This window comes from Oreochromis niloticus, unplaced genomic scaffold, assembly GCF_001858045.2.
Source record: "Oreochromis niloticus isolate F11D_XX unplaced genomic scaffold, O_niloticus_UMD_NMBU tig00003178_pilon, whole genome shotgun sequence".
Taxonomy (NCBI): domain Eukaryota; kingdom Metazoa; phylum Chordata; class Actinopteri; order Cichliformes; family Cichlidae; genus Oreochromis; species Oreochromis niloticus.
The window spans coordinates 3,915-10,809 of record NW_020327803.1 but is presented as its reverse complement, the minus strand read 5'-3'; positions in this window follow the sequence as shown (position 1 = coordinate 10,809).

Sequence of the window (6,895 nt, the reverse complement as noted above, 5' to 3'; positions counted from 1 at the left end):
TAACCCGATCTCCTGTGTGTGGAATCTAAAGACCTTTGTGATGTTAAATTGCGAAGCTTTTTACGTTCAGGGAAACGGGGTGGCCATGGCGGCACGTGGAGTTTCAATCCCTCGCCAAAAAGCAGTAATCTGCTGTCACTCAAAAACACAATGTCCAATCTCTCCCAAAGTTCGCAGGCATGATGAGACTCAAGGTCGGAAATGTTTGTTATCCCATTTGTCAGTAATGGTTAGAGCGCCACCTAGTGGGACGACTATAATAATGATTGAATGAGATGAATCGTTAGCTGGTGGTTCTAGGCATGAATTCCATCAATGTGACATCAGATCGGACGTGCTGGTTGTAGGTGTTGGGCGTGGCCCGACGTGCCGGGGGTGCGAGGGCCCTCATAACGCTGCTTGCAGCTTTAATTATTATTATTATTATTATTTTTCATTGAAATGAATTGCCTTTTTGAGGGCTTTAACATGCTCAAAAACTCATGAAATTTTGCACACATGCCAGGTCTGGTGAAAAATTTTGTATTTTAATGGTTTTACATATGAGCATTGGGAAATGGCTCTAGAGCGCCACCTATGCCTTGTTAAATGCAGCCCTACGAACACATGGTTTGAGCTACATGTATGAAATTTGGCACACATGTGTATCATGCCAAGGCGAACAAAAAAGTCTGTGGGCCCATTGATGCAAACCCAACAGGAAGTCCGCCATTTGGAAGTGAAGGTGACATTTTGGCTCTAATTTTGCCATTTCCATGCCTCGAACTTTTGCGAACTCCTCATTGGAATTTCATCGTACAAGCTTCATATTTGGTCAGTGTCAACTACACACCTGGGCCATGTTAAATTGCGGAGCTTTTGAGTTTTCAGGATACGGTGAGGCCGTGGCGCCATGGCGAATTTCGATGACTCGCCATGAAAATCTTATTGCCTCTCATTCTGTCATACATTGTCCCATCTGGACCAAAGAGCACACATATGATAAGGCTCCACCCCTGAACATATTTCAACTGCCATATTTGACACCAGGGACAGCGCCACCTAGTGGGAACAGGAAATGTCATGTTTTACACTTTGGGGTACAGTATTATGATGGGTCACATCTGCAGCCTGAAATTTCTCCAGGAAAGCCTTAAGGAGTTGGTCTTGGGTTACAGAGAAAACTGTGAGTTTTCACAAAAGGGTGTGACCCCTGCAGCATGGCGAACTTTGATGTCTCGCCATGAAGAAACAGATTAGTATAACTCAATGAAATCCAGTCTGATCAGAACCAGACTTTACAGGCATGATGTCAGACCCGCCCTGAACAGATTGATGTGCCCATTGTCAGGAATACGTAGAGCGCCACCTACTGGCAATAGGAAATGTCATGTCTTTCATTTTGTTGTACTGATTTTCACAGGTTCATCGTGGCCACTTCAAAAGCGGTGAATATCACCATCAGTCCCTCGTGATGCTTCAGTGAGAAAATTGTAACTTTAAACTGAACGGCGCACCCTTGTGGCAACGCTGTTCACCATGAAAAATTAAGTGACTTTTGAGGGGCTTGGAAAGTTGAAAGTGTCTTGAAATTTGGCGCACACCTCCAATGTGATGAGCGCTTTCTTGTTACTTTACCATTTTCATTGAATAGCGCAAAATGGCTCTGCAGCGCCCCCCTACAAAATTTCAAAACAACAGCCCCTGCTCTGTGTTTTATCTAAAAGTCTGAAACCTGGTAAGCTTATAGGAGATTTCAAGATGTACAAAAAAAGTCTCTTGGAGCAATATCCCAAATCCAACAGGAAGTCAGCCATTTTAAAATTAATGTGTAATTTTGGCGCCATTTTCCCCTCTTTTCAGGCCCCGTTCTTTGACGAACTCATCCAACGGAGTTCATCAGATTAACACGATCTCCACTGCGTGGAATCTAAAGTCCTTTGTGATGTTAAATTGCGAAGCTTTTTAAGGTCAGGGAAACGGGGTGGTCATGGCGGCACGTGGCGTTTCAATCGCTCGCCAAAAAGCAGTAATCTGCTGTCACTCAAAAACACAACGTCCAATCTCTCCCAAAGGTCGCAAGCGTGATGAGACTCGACCTCGGAAATGTTTGTTATGCCATTTTTCAATAAAGGTTAGAGCGCCACCTAGTGGGATGACTATAATATTGGTTGAATGAGATGAAATTTTAGCTGGTGGTTAAATGCATGAATTCCATCAATGTGACATCAGATCGGACATGCTGCTTTTAGGTGTTGGGCTTGGCTCGACGCGCCCGGGTGCGAGGGCCCTCATAATGCTGCTTGCAGCTTTAATTAGGGCCCGAGCACCGAGAGTGCGAAGGCCCTATTGTATCTGCTCCGTTTCTTATTAGGGCCCGAGCACTGAGAGTGCGAAGGCCCTATTGTATCTGCTCCGTTTCTTCTTCTTCTTCTTCTTCTTCTTATTATTATTATTATTATTATTATTATTATTATTATTATGTGTGCCTATGCCAAGAGGCACACATATTACTATTCCTCGGATTTATTATTCTTCTTCTTATTATTATTATTATGTGTGCCTATGCCAAGAGGCACACATATTACTATTCCTCGTTATTATTATCATTATTATGTGTGCCTATGCCAAGAGGCACACATATTACTATTCCTCGGATTTATTATTATGTGTGCCTATGCCAAGAGGCACACATATTACTATTCCTCGGATTTATTATGTGTGCCTATGCCAAGAGGCACACATATTACTATTCCTCGGATTTATTATTATGTGTGCCTATGCCAAGAGGCACACATATTACTATTCGTCGGATTTATTATTCTTATTCTTATTCTTATTCTCATTATTATTATTATGTGTGCCTATGACAAGAGGCACACATATTACTATTCGTCGGATTTATTATTATTATTATTATTCTTCAGTTTCCGCCTGAAATTTTGCAGCGAAACTCGCCCCGCAGTTTTGAGACAAGCTTCATATATGTTACCTCATTTTGTGCGGCTGGATCAGGAATGGTGTGCTATGACTTTGGTGTTTATAACTATTATAGTTTTTTAAATATTAATATTTTAGTGAAAATTTTCCCGCGCTTCTCTGCCAAACAGTTTTGAAAATAGGGTTACATATGTTAGATCATTTTGTGCGGCTGGAGCTGGACTAGTATGGTATACACTTTTGGTGTTTATGACTTTTATAGTTTTTGAAATATTTAGATTTTAGTGCAAATTTAGGCCAATTTCCATAGAAACAGACTTTATTTGTGGTGGGTTGGCTCTCTCTAGTGGTATACCGGGAGTAGTACGGCTGAAAATCTGTATGCTTGTTACAAAACTCCATATCCCATAATTCATAGCACCCCTCTTCCGAGTTAAACAATGGCGGACACCACTTCGTTTTATATGTCTTTTATTCGTGTTTCTAGGTCACAAAATACACTTTTAAGATATTTTCAGGCGAGAATGTAGGTGTGTAAACTTCAAATATCTGCTCGTTTTATCAAGACATCCCATATTAGCGACAATTCTCCTAAGTGTTGCTGATAGCCGGCTAGCTAGCTAGCGCCGCTAACTTAGCTAGCTAGCGCCCCTTCGTGAAAAACCACCCAGGCTTGGCTGATAGTGAGGTGGCTAAAATTTATTTAATCGCCTGATCGCTCGGCAAGGGTCTGTGTCTTAGCTGGACTTATTTTTCGTTTATATGGGCCGATGATGCTGGTCGATGTGGAAAAAATAACTGAGTTGTTTGGTGGTGGAGCTATAACAGAGGGCAGCTATCCACCGGTGTGTGACAGAAAGGACATGCCGCGAACGAGACATACAAGGCGGTGAGGCTACCGCCGATCGTCCGGTGTTTGCTAACGCGGAGGTCAATCGTGGATCAGGGAAAGCGAAGGCAGGAGCGTGAGGTGAACTGAATTTCAGGTAAGAAGTTATGACCTGCACTCTATTTGGGTCAGATATAAACCGAGTTTAGGTGTAGTTTATTTAGCAACAGTTCTCTTACGTGTTGCTGATAGCCGGCTGGCTAGTTAGCTAGCGCCGCTAGCTTAGCTAGCTAGCGCGGCTAGCGACCCTTCGTGAAAAACCACCCAGGCTTGGCTGATAGTGAGGTGGCTAAAATTTGTTTAATCGCCCGATCGCTCGGCAAGGGTCTGTGTCTTAGCTGGACTTATTTTTCGTTTATATGGGCCGATGATGCTGGTCGATGTGGAAAAAATAACTGAGTTGTTTGGTGGTGGAGCTACAACAGAGGGCAGCTATCCACCGGTGTGTGACAGAAAGGACATGCCGCCAACGAGACATATGAGGCCGGGCAGGCGATTGCTAACGCGGTGGTCAATCATGGATCAGGGAAAGCGAAGGCAGGAGCGTGAGGTGAACTGAATTTCAGGTAAGAAGTTATGACCTGCACTCTATTTGGGTCAGATATAAACCGAGTTTAGGTGTAGTTTATTTAGCAACAGTTCTCTTACGTGTTGCTGATAGCCGGCTGGCTAGCTAGCTAGCGCCGCTAGCTTAGCTAGCTAGCGCGGCTAGCGACCCTTCGTGAAAAACCACCCAGGCTTGGCTGATAGTGAGGTGGCTAAAATTTGTTTAATCGCCCGATCGCTCGGCAAGGGTCTGTGTCTTAGCTGGACTTATTTTCGTTTATATGGGCTGATGATGCTGGTCGATGTGGAAAAATAACTGAGTTGTTTGGTGGTGGAGCTACAACAGAGGGCAGCTATCCACCGGTGTGACAGAAAGGACATGCCGCCAACGAGACATATGAGGCCGGGCAGGCGATTGCTAACGCGGTGGTCAATCATGGATCAGGGAAAGCGAAGGCAGGAGCGTGAGGTGAACTGAATTTCAGGTAAGAAGTTATGAACTGCACTCTATTTGGGTCAGATATAAACAGAGTTTAGGTGTAGTTTATTTTCGTTGTGCTGACTTTTTACAATCGTACTGCGTGCTAGCTAGCACGACGGGAGTTTATATACAGCTGTGTGCGCGCTAAGTTACTGACGTTGGACTTTATTTTATTCATAATGGTTAGTTCGTAGAGTTGCCGTACAAACGGAATCGTGCCACATTCAGAGAAAATATTACGATTTATTCTGTCGTTACGAAGCCTCCCCTGTCATTCTCTCGCCTGTTGAAACTTCAGTCATGAAACTGATCAATGATCGGCTTTTCTCTCTTGTTTGTTTATCGCGCTAAACAACAGCAGCACGTTTAAGCTTGATCAGCTGTTGTTAGAATTCATTTGCTTTTAATTTCTAGTATCAGCTGGTGTTTGCAGCCACAGCTGTAAAAACGGCTGTTCCAAACCAGATATCCTTACTGAATCATCAGAGCTGAACAGGTGATGGAGAAACAGGTTTACCCTTAGGTGACATGAATGAGTTGAAGGGAAGTTATGAACTGTTTCTGAGAGACAAACACCAAGCTCATTTTTTTGTGTAGCTGACAGCTGGTAACTGTGCAGGGGCGGATCTAGCAAAGCTTTTGCCAGGGGGCCAGGTAGGGCATTAACAGAGAAAGGTGGACACAAAGATATACTTTTCTTTCTTACTCTCATACAGGGAGTGCAGAATTATTAGGCAAGTTGTATTTTTGAGGAATAATTTTATTATTGAACAACAACCATGTTCTCAATGAACCCAAAAAACTCATTAATATCAAAGCTGAAAGTTTTTGGAAGTAGTTTTTAGTTTTAGCTATTTTAGGGGGATATCTGTGTGTGCAGGTGACTATTACTGTGCATAATTATTAGGCAACTTAACAAAAACAAATATATACCCATTTCAATTATTTATTTTTACCAGCGAAACCAATATAACATCTCCACATTCACAAATATACATTTCTGACATTCAAAACAAAACCAAAACAAATCAGCGACCAATATAGCCACCTTTCTTTGCAAGGACACTCAAAAGCCTGCCATCCATGGATTCTGTCAGTGTTTTGATCTGTTCACCATCAACATTGCGTGCAGCAGCAACCACAGCCTCCCAGACACTGTTCAGAGAGGTGTACTGTTTTCCCTCCTTGTAAATCTCACATTTGATGATGGACCACAGGTTCTCAATGGGGTTCAGATCAGGTGAACAAGGAGGCCATGTCATTAGTTTTTCTTCTTTTATACCCTTTCTTGCCAGCCACGCTGTGGAGTACTTGGACGCGTGTGATGGAGCATTGTCCTGCATGAAAATCATGTTTTTCTTGAAGGATGCAGACTTCTTCCTGTACCACTGCTTGAAGAAGGTGTCTTCCAGAAACTGGCAGTAGCACTGGGAGTTGAGCTTGACTCCATCCTCAACCCGAAAAGGCCCCACAAGCTCATCTTTGATGATACCGGCCCAAACCAGTACTCCACCTCCACCTTGCTGGCGTCTGAGTCGGACTGGAGCTCTCTGCCCTTTACCAATCCAGCCACGGGCCCATCCATCTGGCCCATCAAGACTCACTCTCATTTCATCAGTCCATAAACCTTAGAAAAATCAGTCTTGAGATATTTCTTGGCCCAGTCTTGACGTTTCAGCTTGTGTGTCTTGTTCAGTGGTGGTCGTCTTTCAGCCTTTCTTACCTTGGCCATGTCTCTGAGTATTGCACACCTTGTGCTTTTGGGCACTCCAGTGATGCTGCAGCTCTGAAATATGGCCAAACTGGTGGCAAGTGGCATCTTGGCAGCTGCACGCTTGACTTTTCTCAGTTCATGGGCAGTTATTTTGCGCCTTGGTTTTTCCACACGCTTCTTGCGACCCTGTTGACTATTTTGAATGAAACGCTTGATTGTTCGATGATCACGCTTCAGAAGCTTTGCAATTTTAAGACTGCTGCATCCCTCTGCAAGATATCTCACTATTTTTGACTTTTCTGAGCCTGTCAAGTCCTTCTTTTGACCCATTTTGCCAAAGGAAAGG